Here is a 10,734-nt window from a genome sequence, read left to right on the forward strand (position 1 = left end):
TACAGTGGCTTGCGAAAATATTCACCCCCCTTGACATTTTTCCTATTTTGTTGCCTTACGACCTGGAATTAAAATGGATTTTTTGGGGGTTTGTATCATTTGATTTACATAACATGTGTAGTGTATTAAGATTATGACTATTCTAGAGGAACAAAGAGGGGATGTTTATCTTAGTTCAAATATAACCATTTGTAGGGTGACGCCCCAGGGGAGACAGGTGATTGGACAGCAGAGGGAGCAACCCATATTTTTGCATTCTTTATAAGTATGGGCTAGACAAAGAGGGGGTTAGAAACAGACAGATTATTTTGGGACACTGTTCCTCCAGACACTGCAGGTCTGTAAACTTATGCTGAAAGCTTGTGATATGAATAAAACTTGTGATCAAAGTTCAGTATAAGCGGACTCCTTTGTTTGACAGCAATGATTACCAGCATCGACGCGATATACTACAAATGGGGGCTCGTCCGGGATCTGTATGCATCGTTCTTTGTCCCATTCCTGAGTCGCGAGGTGACTACCGCTCAAGCCGGCTATAAGGTGAGATTTCACACAAAATTTGGGCATTAGTTGTTCCGCTGGCTTATGAGAGGGCATTGAAGGGTGTACCGTGTAAATTACTTGGGTTTGTGCTGATGTGGTGTTATTGCTGTCGACTAAGGGTCTGTCATAATTATTCAAAAATTTTAGAGCAATCGATGGTAGTAAAAGGCAGATATAAAAAGGCAGATATAATACAAGGCAGATGTACAAGGCAGATATACGTATACAAAATTAGGGCATTGCATCTTGTAAAGACCCCAGAGGGGGGCCATCCAGGATGGGCCGAAAATCCTCTTGCGCGTTAGATGTGTATTAGGTGGGTTCTGAAAACTCGGGTTGATGGAATTTATTTGATTGTGGTTACGGCTCATCTTTTATCCGACGGGATGTCTGCTTGGGGTAATCTCTCTGTAGATATCCATTGAACTCACGGCATCATAAACGGTAGAGAATAAGACAAAGGAAAAGGGCAATGCAGGTTCTTGTTACATGTTGCACGCCACATGATAAATGCTAAATGCTAATGCTAAATGCTGATTGTGTTTCAAGCCACAGGTTAGATACATGCTAATGCTAATGCTAAATGCTAATATGTTGCATGCTACATGCTAACGTGTGACCTTAGAGGGCCATTGCGATGGAATAAAGCCTCTTAAATTATGTTTGTGTGTGTAGAATTCAGGGTTCTATGCGATTGTGAGCTCTGTTAAGTGTTATTGTTTGACTATAAGGGGTAAAAGAGAGGAGCTGTAGCAGAATGCTAACGTTCTGTTGTCTGGAAATCGTATCGTTAAATGTATTTGCGCATGCGTTTGATTTTACGACACTACACTACAAAACGGGGGAGTTTACGGCACGAGATTATGACACGTTTGTTTTACGGCACTAAACTACAACACGTTGCTTACTAAAACTACAACAAGGGGGATTTTGGGTAAATGGGTCATACTTCTGTTGGACTGTGCTGCAGGGGGAGACAGAGAAACAGACGAAAGGGAACAAAGAGAAAAGATTTGAAAATGAATGGAATCTTCTAGTTGTTAAAGCGGCTGTTGGTTAAAGATGAAACTGGTTTTGTGACCTATTGAATTGATAAATGAGAGAGATATATGTTGACTAATTAAAATAAATAAAATAAAATGACGGATTAAAATAAAATAAAAATGTTATTGAGCTATCTATATTTATTCCTGAGTTGATTCTTAGAGCGAATGTGAACGAAGGAATATTGAATGCTGGAAATAACTCAGTGATTGCATAAACTACTAAAATCTTTTTCTGTGTCTCTGTTCTTTTGTCATATGAGATGAACGATAGGACGAGAGGAGAGAAAGAGGAAGAGATACAGGAAGTGCTGACGTATACATCACGGGAAAGGTGTGACGCGACAGAGGATCGAGTCATATCAGGCTGGTTCTGTTTACAAAATCTTCCCCTACAGGATATTTGATGCTATGACAATTTCACAGAGGCTTGGCAAATACTGATTCATTAAAAATTGCATTTTGGAGTTTCTGTGCATCACTTGGGTTGATTAGGGTTGTGTTGGAAATCAAGTACTGACATTATTCTGTAAAATTAAGATAATTAGGTGCTTATAGAGCAAGGGGGTTTATGGGTATTGTAGTGATTGTAGGGTTAGAGGGCTTTGTTTTTAGGATTGCTGTGAAGTTGACTACTTGCATTTACTTTCCTGATGGGTTGTGGTAAGATAGCCACTAATTGATAAATTGGTAAGATAGGATATAGAAATAAAAAATTGGTTTTAATTATTCATAATTTTTAATTGGTTTTTTAATTGATTTTTTATTTTAATTAAAAATATTTTTTGATAAAAAATTTAATTGCATTTTTTTAATATTCATATTTTTGTTGATTGATAAAAAAAAATAAAAAAAATAAAAATATGTTTTTTTGGGGGTTGTTTGGTTTATATTAATAATTAAAGGGGGGAAGCCATAGGCTATATAGTCTAAAATAAAATAATTCACAATAAAGGAATATAAAAGGGTTGTTACAATGGGGAGAAAGGACAGCAAGGCTATGAAGGTAATTACACCTGTTGATATAGTACAAAATAGTAATCCTTTAACTAAAGTAGTGCTAGGTTATCCGGCAAATGAAACAAAAGTTGCCCTTCATTCTCAAACAAAAACTGATAAAAGATTCCAGCGATAAGATAAACAAAGGTATAGAGAAAAGGCTAAAGGAAGAGAAGGCGACAGAAAAACTAATGGCAGAAGTTAGTACACCTTTCTCACATACGGATTCAGCAAAAAGACCCCCACCTTATGAGAAGGAAGTAGAGCTTAGGGATGTTTATCCTCAGCTTCCAGTGATCATCCAGGAGGGTGATTATTGCATCAGAGATGAAGATGAACGAATAATAGATAGAGGACAAGCAGAAACGACCAGAAAGATGAATCCAAAACTCCAGAAGTAAGAAAAACCGAGATGTCTGGAAACTAAGAGAAGAATACAGTGAGGCCAAGGAAAAAGGCCACTAGTAAGGAGATGATGGAAGATGATATTTCGGGGACAGAACTTAGAATATAAGCTGTTGAAGAATCCTGATATGTCAACAACAAGAAAGAACAGGATCAAGAAACTCTCAGAAAACTCAATCAAATACAACTTACAACTGGTGGAGAAGAAGAAGGAGAAGAGAAACTTTGGTTATGAAGAATCAGAGTGAACCAAATCAACAATCACTGCTACAGCTTCAACTGAACAAGGTCAAATGCAATTGTACCAGCCACCATTGGGGGTACCAGTTGTTTCATATCCACAGACAGTTTCTGGACAGACACAGAATTGGAGAGGAAGAGGACGAGGCTTAGAAGGAGGAGGAAGATTTCAGCCACACTTCCAGCAACTTTCAGAAGAGTGTTATAATTGTGGACAGGTTGGTTACTTTACCTGTTAGTGCAATGCGCCAGGAGGAAACAACAGAGGAAATTTCTGAGGAAGAAAAAGGAGCAAGTGAAGATCACCTGTTCTCTAGGTGAACCCTTAAAGGATTCTAGAGTGCCTAGAGGATACGAAGGGGGGTGTCAGCTGATAGCACCGATTAGAGAAGAAGAGAAAATATCTAACAATTGAAGTAAAAACAAAGGACTAGGAGAGGTGAATAGTGGAAAAGCTTTTATCTGTGTTCAGCCTAAAGAGGTTAAACATCTCAGTATGTAAAATTAACTAATTAGGATAGGGATTTGAGGTAGTAAAACAGTTAATTACTCTTAAGGAACCAATTGAGCTCTTCTATAAAAAATCAAAGAGAAATTAAAATAGACATACTAATATTAGAACATATACCTATTGCATTGTTGGGAAGAGATGCATTGTGTAAATTGAACTGTACAATAAGATGTACACTAAACGGCTGTCTGGTAGAATATTTTAAAAGAGTAGGGTTTTTGGGAATCTATTAGACTGCCTATTAGACAATCTGTCTGAAAAATAAAGTTAAAAGGGGTGACTGTTATTCTTGGTTACATTCCTACACCAAGAGATTTCAGACTAGGCTAAAATGTGTTTAGTCGTTTGCCAAGTCTGTGTGTAAAGAAGTCAGAAGCAGGTGGGGACTTCCCAATCACATATTCTAAAAATTGGTGGTAAAGGGATTTTGTGAATAAATCAGTGGAAAAGGTTTTTAAAGGTTAGGAGAAAAGATTAGATTAAAAAAGTTAGGAGAACTAGGGTTGAAGGAACTCTAAGACAGTAAGCTAAGTTTCAATGTTAGTTAGTAGTAAGAGAGAGAGAACAGTGGTGAAGGACATTTTAGAGTTTAGTGGGAAGATAGATATGGTAGGAGTTTAGATCTGTTAGGAGCAGATGCATTGAGAAAGTATGCGTTGCTGAATGATAAGAGAAGATTGAGGGTGATTGAGTATCTATACTTACAGTTCCCAGCAGGAAGATCAAGGTAATTGTAGGTGTATTTTTTATAATCAAAAGTTTGAAAGTCAGGGATTAGAGGTAGGACGGAGAGCTAAAAAAAAAAAAAAGTGACACTAGTGGTGATAGAGGGAAATACAAGTAAGGAGTTAAAAGTCTTAGGGAAAATAGATGAAGTAACAATAATGACATTAACACTTCAGTATATTAAAACAACAGTGAGAAGCAATTTAACTCTTTCAACATTGATAGTTATTAAAGCCATAAATATATCGCATTTGATTATAAGGGAACCAATAGCTCCAGCACCAATTTTAGGGGGAAAAAGACTGTTATTAGGGTTAGGATGGGGACGTTCCTCCCACATGGAGAGATAATTAGGGAGAAGAAGTATTGTTATCAGGACCAGATGTAGAAGCTGTTGCACCTAGTCAAAGGAGGTATAGTTTGTACAACGATATGAAGTGGAAGAGGGTTATGAGTGATTGTTCATTTATTTTGCGTAATGATAAGAGAAGATTAGGGAGAATATATGTGTACTTATCTAGTGCAAGCATTAACATTTGTTCCGGTTAAGAATTATTGGTTAAAAGGCTATGTAATTCGTAAAGTGACGCTTATAATGGAAGAGTTGAAGTCTGTTGAAGCTTCCACAGTCACCAAAGGAGTTCAGGAGAAGTATATTACAGTAGCCACTCCAACAGTAAATAATACACAGAGGATATTGGTAGCTTTCCCACTAGAAGTAGTCAAGGGTGTAATACATCAACTAAATCAACTACTTTAATGGTAACTTTGGAAGGGATTAATGATGCGACGGCAATGACAAATGTAGGAAGTATGACACCGACACCGACAACAACTTTTCTGAAATTAAAGGGGATAGCAAGAGGGACTCAGGGGTTTATGGTACGGATGGAGAGTGCTGTCAATGGTAGTAAGGATAGGGTTAAAATAGGAGAGCAGATAGTGGTAGAGAACAATATAGATTCATCTGAAATAGTGAAGGATACTATCATGGAGGTACAGGATGAGTTCTTTGATTTTAATGACAGACAAGGAGAGGTATCTGATCAGTACCGCTCGTTAGGGAAGAGAGAAACTAAATGGGAGGCATATGGGTTTGATTCTTCTGTTGTGAAAATTAAAGATGGATGGGCAGGTAGGAATCTTTGGGTCCAGCAGCTAGCTCATTCTGTAAGATCAGTGAGGAATCTTGAGGGTCCATGTCTGTTGAGAATTCCAGCACCAGAGACGTGGGGTTCCATTTTGGGAAGGTCGTTCGACCTCTATCAAGTATGTGTCAGTCTTATGCTTTGTCATGGCTATTGTATCAGCAACAATCAGTAACAGATAAAATAATGTCGTTGTCAAAACATTTGTTTAAGCCTAGGTTTAGGTGTTATTGGGTTAAGTGAATTAACTTATGTGAATTTGTTAGATGGGAAGGAAAATCAGGTAACAGCGAACCCTGAAGCATTGGAGGTGAAACCAGTGAGGGCTAAAAGTTGTTTTTGTTCTAATAAAACATATGATGTAAGGGGTATGTTTATGGGAATATCAGATTGTGAGGATTATATGATGACTTTGGGTAAGCATGACCTTAAGGGTAGTAATGAGAAATATAATGTTACTTTTTCTGTTCCAGTTAGTAAGAAGAGCAGGACTTTGATGGTGAAAGATTAACTTTTGCCTGACAATGTGACTATTGGGAATTTTAGAGATATTTGGAGGGTTTGTGGTGATAAAGCGTATATATTCTTACCCTATGGATGGATAGGATGTTGTTACATGTCAACGTTGAAGCTTCCATATGAGGTTTCTACCATTAAAAGAGGGGTAGCACCGGACACAGATAAATCTGAATCTAGGTTTGGAAGTAGGGTGAAAAGAGACATGGCGACATTTCATAGTCTGGGAAGCCTACCATTGGAGGATAAGTCTAGGAGAGAAGTGGGGACTGGGACTTTTTCCATGGTATGGGGTAACATTTTTGGCAGATCATATTGATAATATTACCTATACTTTGCAGGGGTTTGCGAATGAAACAATAAGAGGGTTTAACCTTCTGTCAAATACTCAAAGAAGTCACAGACTGACGCTGTTGAAACATGACATGGCTCTTGACTATATTTTAGCAAAACAAGGTGGCTTATGTTTGGCTATGAATCTGACGGGGGATAATTGTTATACTTTGATCCCAGATAGTTCCGATAATATCACGAGTGTTATAGATGCGTTGAAATATATAAGGGATGCGTTTGGTAGATCTGAAGGAGCTGGATGGTCAGCGAAGACTTGGTTGCAAGATCAGTTAGGCCCAGTGGGAGCAGTGATGGTTTACGATTTAATAGCAGTTTTGATAGCACTGTGTGTGATGTTTGTGATTTGTTACTGACCTTTGAGAAAGCTATGATATTGAGATAGGTTGGAGTTGTGATGCCTGGAGACAACACTCAGATGCCGTTGTTGACTGTTCCTGATCTGGATGATGGACAAGTGGGACTGGATGGATAAATATCCTTTTTGATTATTTGATCATTTTTCATATTTTTTTTCCAATATTAGTGTGATTTTAGTATGATTTTATGAATCAAAGGGGGGAATAGGATAATGTGATTCATACATCATTTATATATAATTTTTATATTCTTAGTTGATATTGATGTTTAATTTGAAAGTGTTGTTTTGCAAAAGACACTGTTTGGTCTTTTCTTTTCTTCCAGAAGCATTTGGGGGAAAATGTAGAGATTGAAATACTCAAACAAGGACAATATGAAGGGACAATATGAAAGGACAATGACTGGAGGAGATGGAACAAGGAAGGTGTGGAAAGATTCCGATTCCATCATCAACAATGCATTGGAAGAGGAGACTACGGAGGAGATGAAGTGTAGTGGACTACATTCCAGTGTCTGCAATGAAATATAGACATATTTGCATGTGTAATACATAATTTGTGTCATTTTCTTAGGTATTAATTTTTGTAGAATGATATTTGATGTTATTGGATACATGTGGGGATCTTAGATGTTTTTGTTTATTTCGTGAATGCTTAGGGACAGGGAGTCTAGGCAGGGATAGAGGTCCACGGTAGGGTCCGATGGGTCGACCAGCCTTGGTGTGGATATTTTTTGGATAGTATTTTGTTTGCTGGGGCTTTCATGTGTATTTAATTGCAGCATAGTTTCAAATGCATTGATAAAGATTTATGAATTCATCGGGAGTACCTAGGTGGTTGCCGGGGGCAGAGGGACCGTGAGAGAATTTTACTGTCTTGATTGATGGATGGATATCTGGAAAGATGGCTGCCAGACAGTTTTTCGCTCTCACACTTCATAAAGATTTGTTCATATTTCATAGTAATGTATTCACACTTCATAAAGATTTGTTCATATTTCATAGAAAGGTATTTACACTCTAGAGGGAAATGTTTTTGGTTTAATGTTAAAGATACTCAATAAGATAAATTGTTACTTGTCATAATCCTGTTCTTTTTGTTTTCGAGACTTTTAGTTCGTCTCGAAGGGGGGAATGTAGTGTATTAAGATTATGACTATTCTAGAGGAACAAAGAGGGGATGTTTATCTTAGTTCAAATATAACCATTTGTAGGGTGACGCCCCAGGGGAGACAGGTGATTGGACAGCAGAGGGAGCAACCCATATTTTTGCATTCTTTATAAGTATGGGCTAGACAAAGAGGGGGTTAGAAACAGACAGATTATTTTGGGACACTGTTCCTCCAGACACTGCAGGTCTGTAAACTTATGCTGAAAGCTTGTGATATGAATAAAACTTGTGATCAAAGTTCAGTATAAGCGGACTCCTTTGTTTGACAGCAATGATTACCAGCATCGACGCGATATACTACACATGCCTACCACTTTGAAGATGCAAAATATTTGTTATTGTGAAGCAAACAAGAAATAAGACAAATAAAACAGAAAACGTACGCGTGCATAACTATTCAACTATTCATCCACCCCAGTCTCAAATCTCTGGAAGACCGAAACAGGTTTCCCTCAATAAATTCCCTGAATTTAGCGCCAGTCCCTGCCGATGAAAAACATCCCCACAGCATGATGCTGCCACCACCATGATTCACTGTGGGGATGGTGTTCTCGGGGTGATGAGAGGTGTTGGGTTTGCGCCAGACATAGCATTTTCCTTGATGGCCAAAAAGCTCAATTTTAGTCTCATCTGACCAGAGTACCTTCTTCCATATGTTTGGGGAGTCTCCCACATGCCTTTTGGCGAACACCAAACGTGTTTGCTTATTTATTTCTTTAAGCAATGGCTTTTTTCTGGCCACTCTTCTGTAAAGCCCAGCTCTGTGGAGTGTACGGCTTAAAGTGGTCCTATGGACAGATACTCCAATCTCCGCTGTGGAGCTTTGCAGCTCCTTCAGGGTTATCTTTGGTCTCTTTGTTGCCTCTCTGATTAATGTCCTCCTTGCCTGGTCCGTGAGTTTTGGTTGGCGGCCCTCTCTTGGCAGGTTTGTTGTGGTGCCATATTCTTTGCATTTTTTAATAATGGATTTAATGGTGTGCCGTGGGATGTTCAAAGTTTCTGATATTATTTTATAACCCAACCCTGATCTGTACTTCTCCACAACTTTGTCCCTGACCTGTTTGGAGAGCTCCTTGGTCTTCATGGTGCCACTTGCTTGGTGGTGCCCCTTGCTTAGTGGTGTTGCAGACTCTGGGGCCTTTCAGAACAGGTGTATATGTACTGAGATCATGTGAGAGATCATGTGACACTTAGATTGCACACAGGTGGACTTTATTTAACTAATTATGTGACTTCTGAAGGTAATTGGTTGCACCAGAACTTACTTAGGGGCTTCATAGCAAAGGGGGTGAATACATATGCATGCACCACTTTTCCATTATTAATTTTTTAGAATTTTTTGAAACAAGTTATTTTTTTCATTTCACTTCACCAATTTGGACTATTTTGTGTATGTCCATCACATGAAATCCAAATAAAAATCAATTTAAATTACAGGTTGTAATGCAACAAAATAGGAAAAACGCCAATGGGGATGAATACTTTTGCAAGGCACTGTACCCACACAATCAAGAGTCTACACACACACACACACACACACACACACAAACAGTCGGACAGCCTGACAAAGGAACTTGAGCTTGCTCTAGGGGTCAGAGGGTATAGGTCGTGACCTTTGGGCGTCAACCTACTATATAAGGAGACTTCTCTGGATAGAGAGGGACATAATAGTTCAAACACAGGAACTCTGACAACCCACACACACGTACACACGCACACACACACAAAATATGTCAACAAACACACCGACACAGATCTTTGAACTACTAGGCTTTACTTACTGAATGTCATTCTGTGGGACAAGCTCACCTCTAATGTTTTGAAAGCATCGTCTGGGCAGTTCAGAAAATGATGATCTCTCTGTGTTGTGTCCTATCACCGTTATCTCTGCCAGCAGCCAGCCCTGACATGTCCATCTGACACCTGTTGACTGTGATGCAGGGAACAATGGTGGTGCTGTTGACATTACAATCAGCAAGGCCTTGGGCTGATGGGGTCTGGGAGGGGGGAGAGAGTATAACTCAACAACATGCTGTTAAGTTTCCATCCATCTGAACATACACACACACACACACACAGCCTCACACACACTTCCCTACACATGCTTGAACATTAACACAAGCACTTTCCCTTTCTCCCTTTTTCCTGTGGTCACAGTCACAGTCACACAGTCACAGTCACAGTCACACAGACGCAGTCACAGTCACACAGTCACAGTCACACAGACGCAGACACAGTCACAGTCACACAGACAAAGTCACAGTCACACAGTCACACAGTCACAGTCACACAGTCACAGTCACACAGTCACACAGTCACACTCACACAGTCACACATACACAGACACAGACACACAGTCACAGTCACACAGACACAGTCACAGTCACACAGACACAGTCACACAATCACAGACACACAGTCACACTCACACAGTCCCAGTCACACAGTCACAGTCACACAGAGACTGACACAGTCACACAATCACAGACACACAGTCACACTCACACAGTCCCAGTCCCACAGACACACATACACAGTCACACAGACACAGACACCCAGATACAGACACAGTCACACAGTCACTCTCTGGGTCAAGGCACAGACACACAGACACAGTCACAGTCACAGTCACAAAGTCACAGTCACACAGACACAGTCACACAGACACATGTCCCGATGACTAATTAGTTCTGGTTGTGACTGTGTTTCCTCTGGCTCTTCCT

This window comes from Coregonus lavaretus, assembly GCF_964263955.1.
Source record: "Coregonus lavaretus genome assembly, chromosome: 2".
NCBI classification, from domain to species: domain Eukaryota; kingdom Metazoa; phylum Chordata; class Actinopteri; order Salmoniformes; family Salmonidae; genus Coregonus; species Coregonus lavaretus.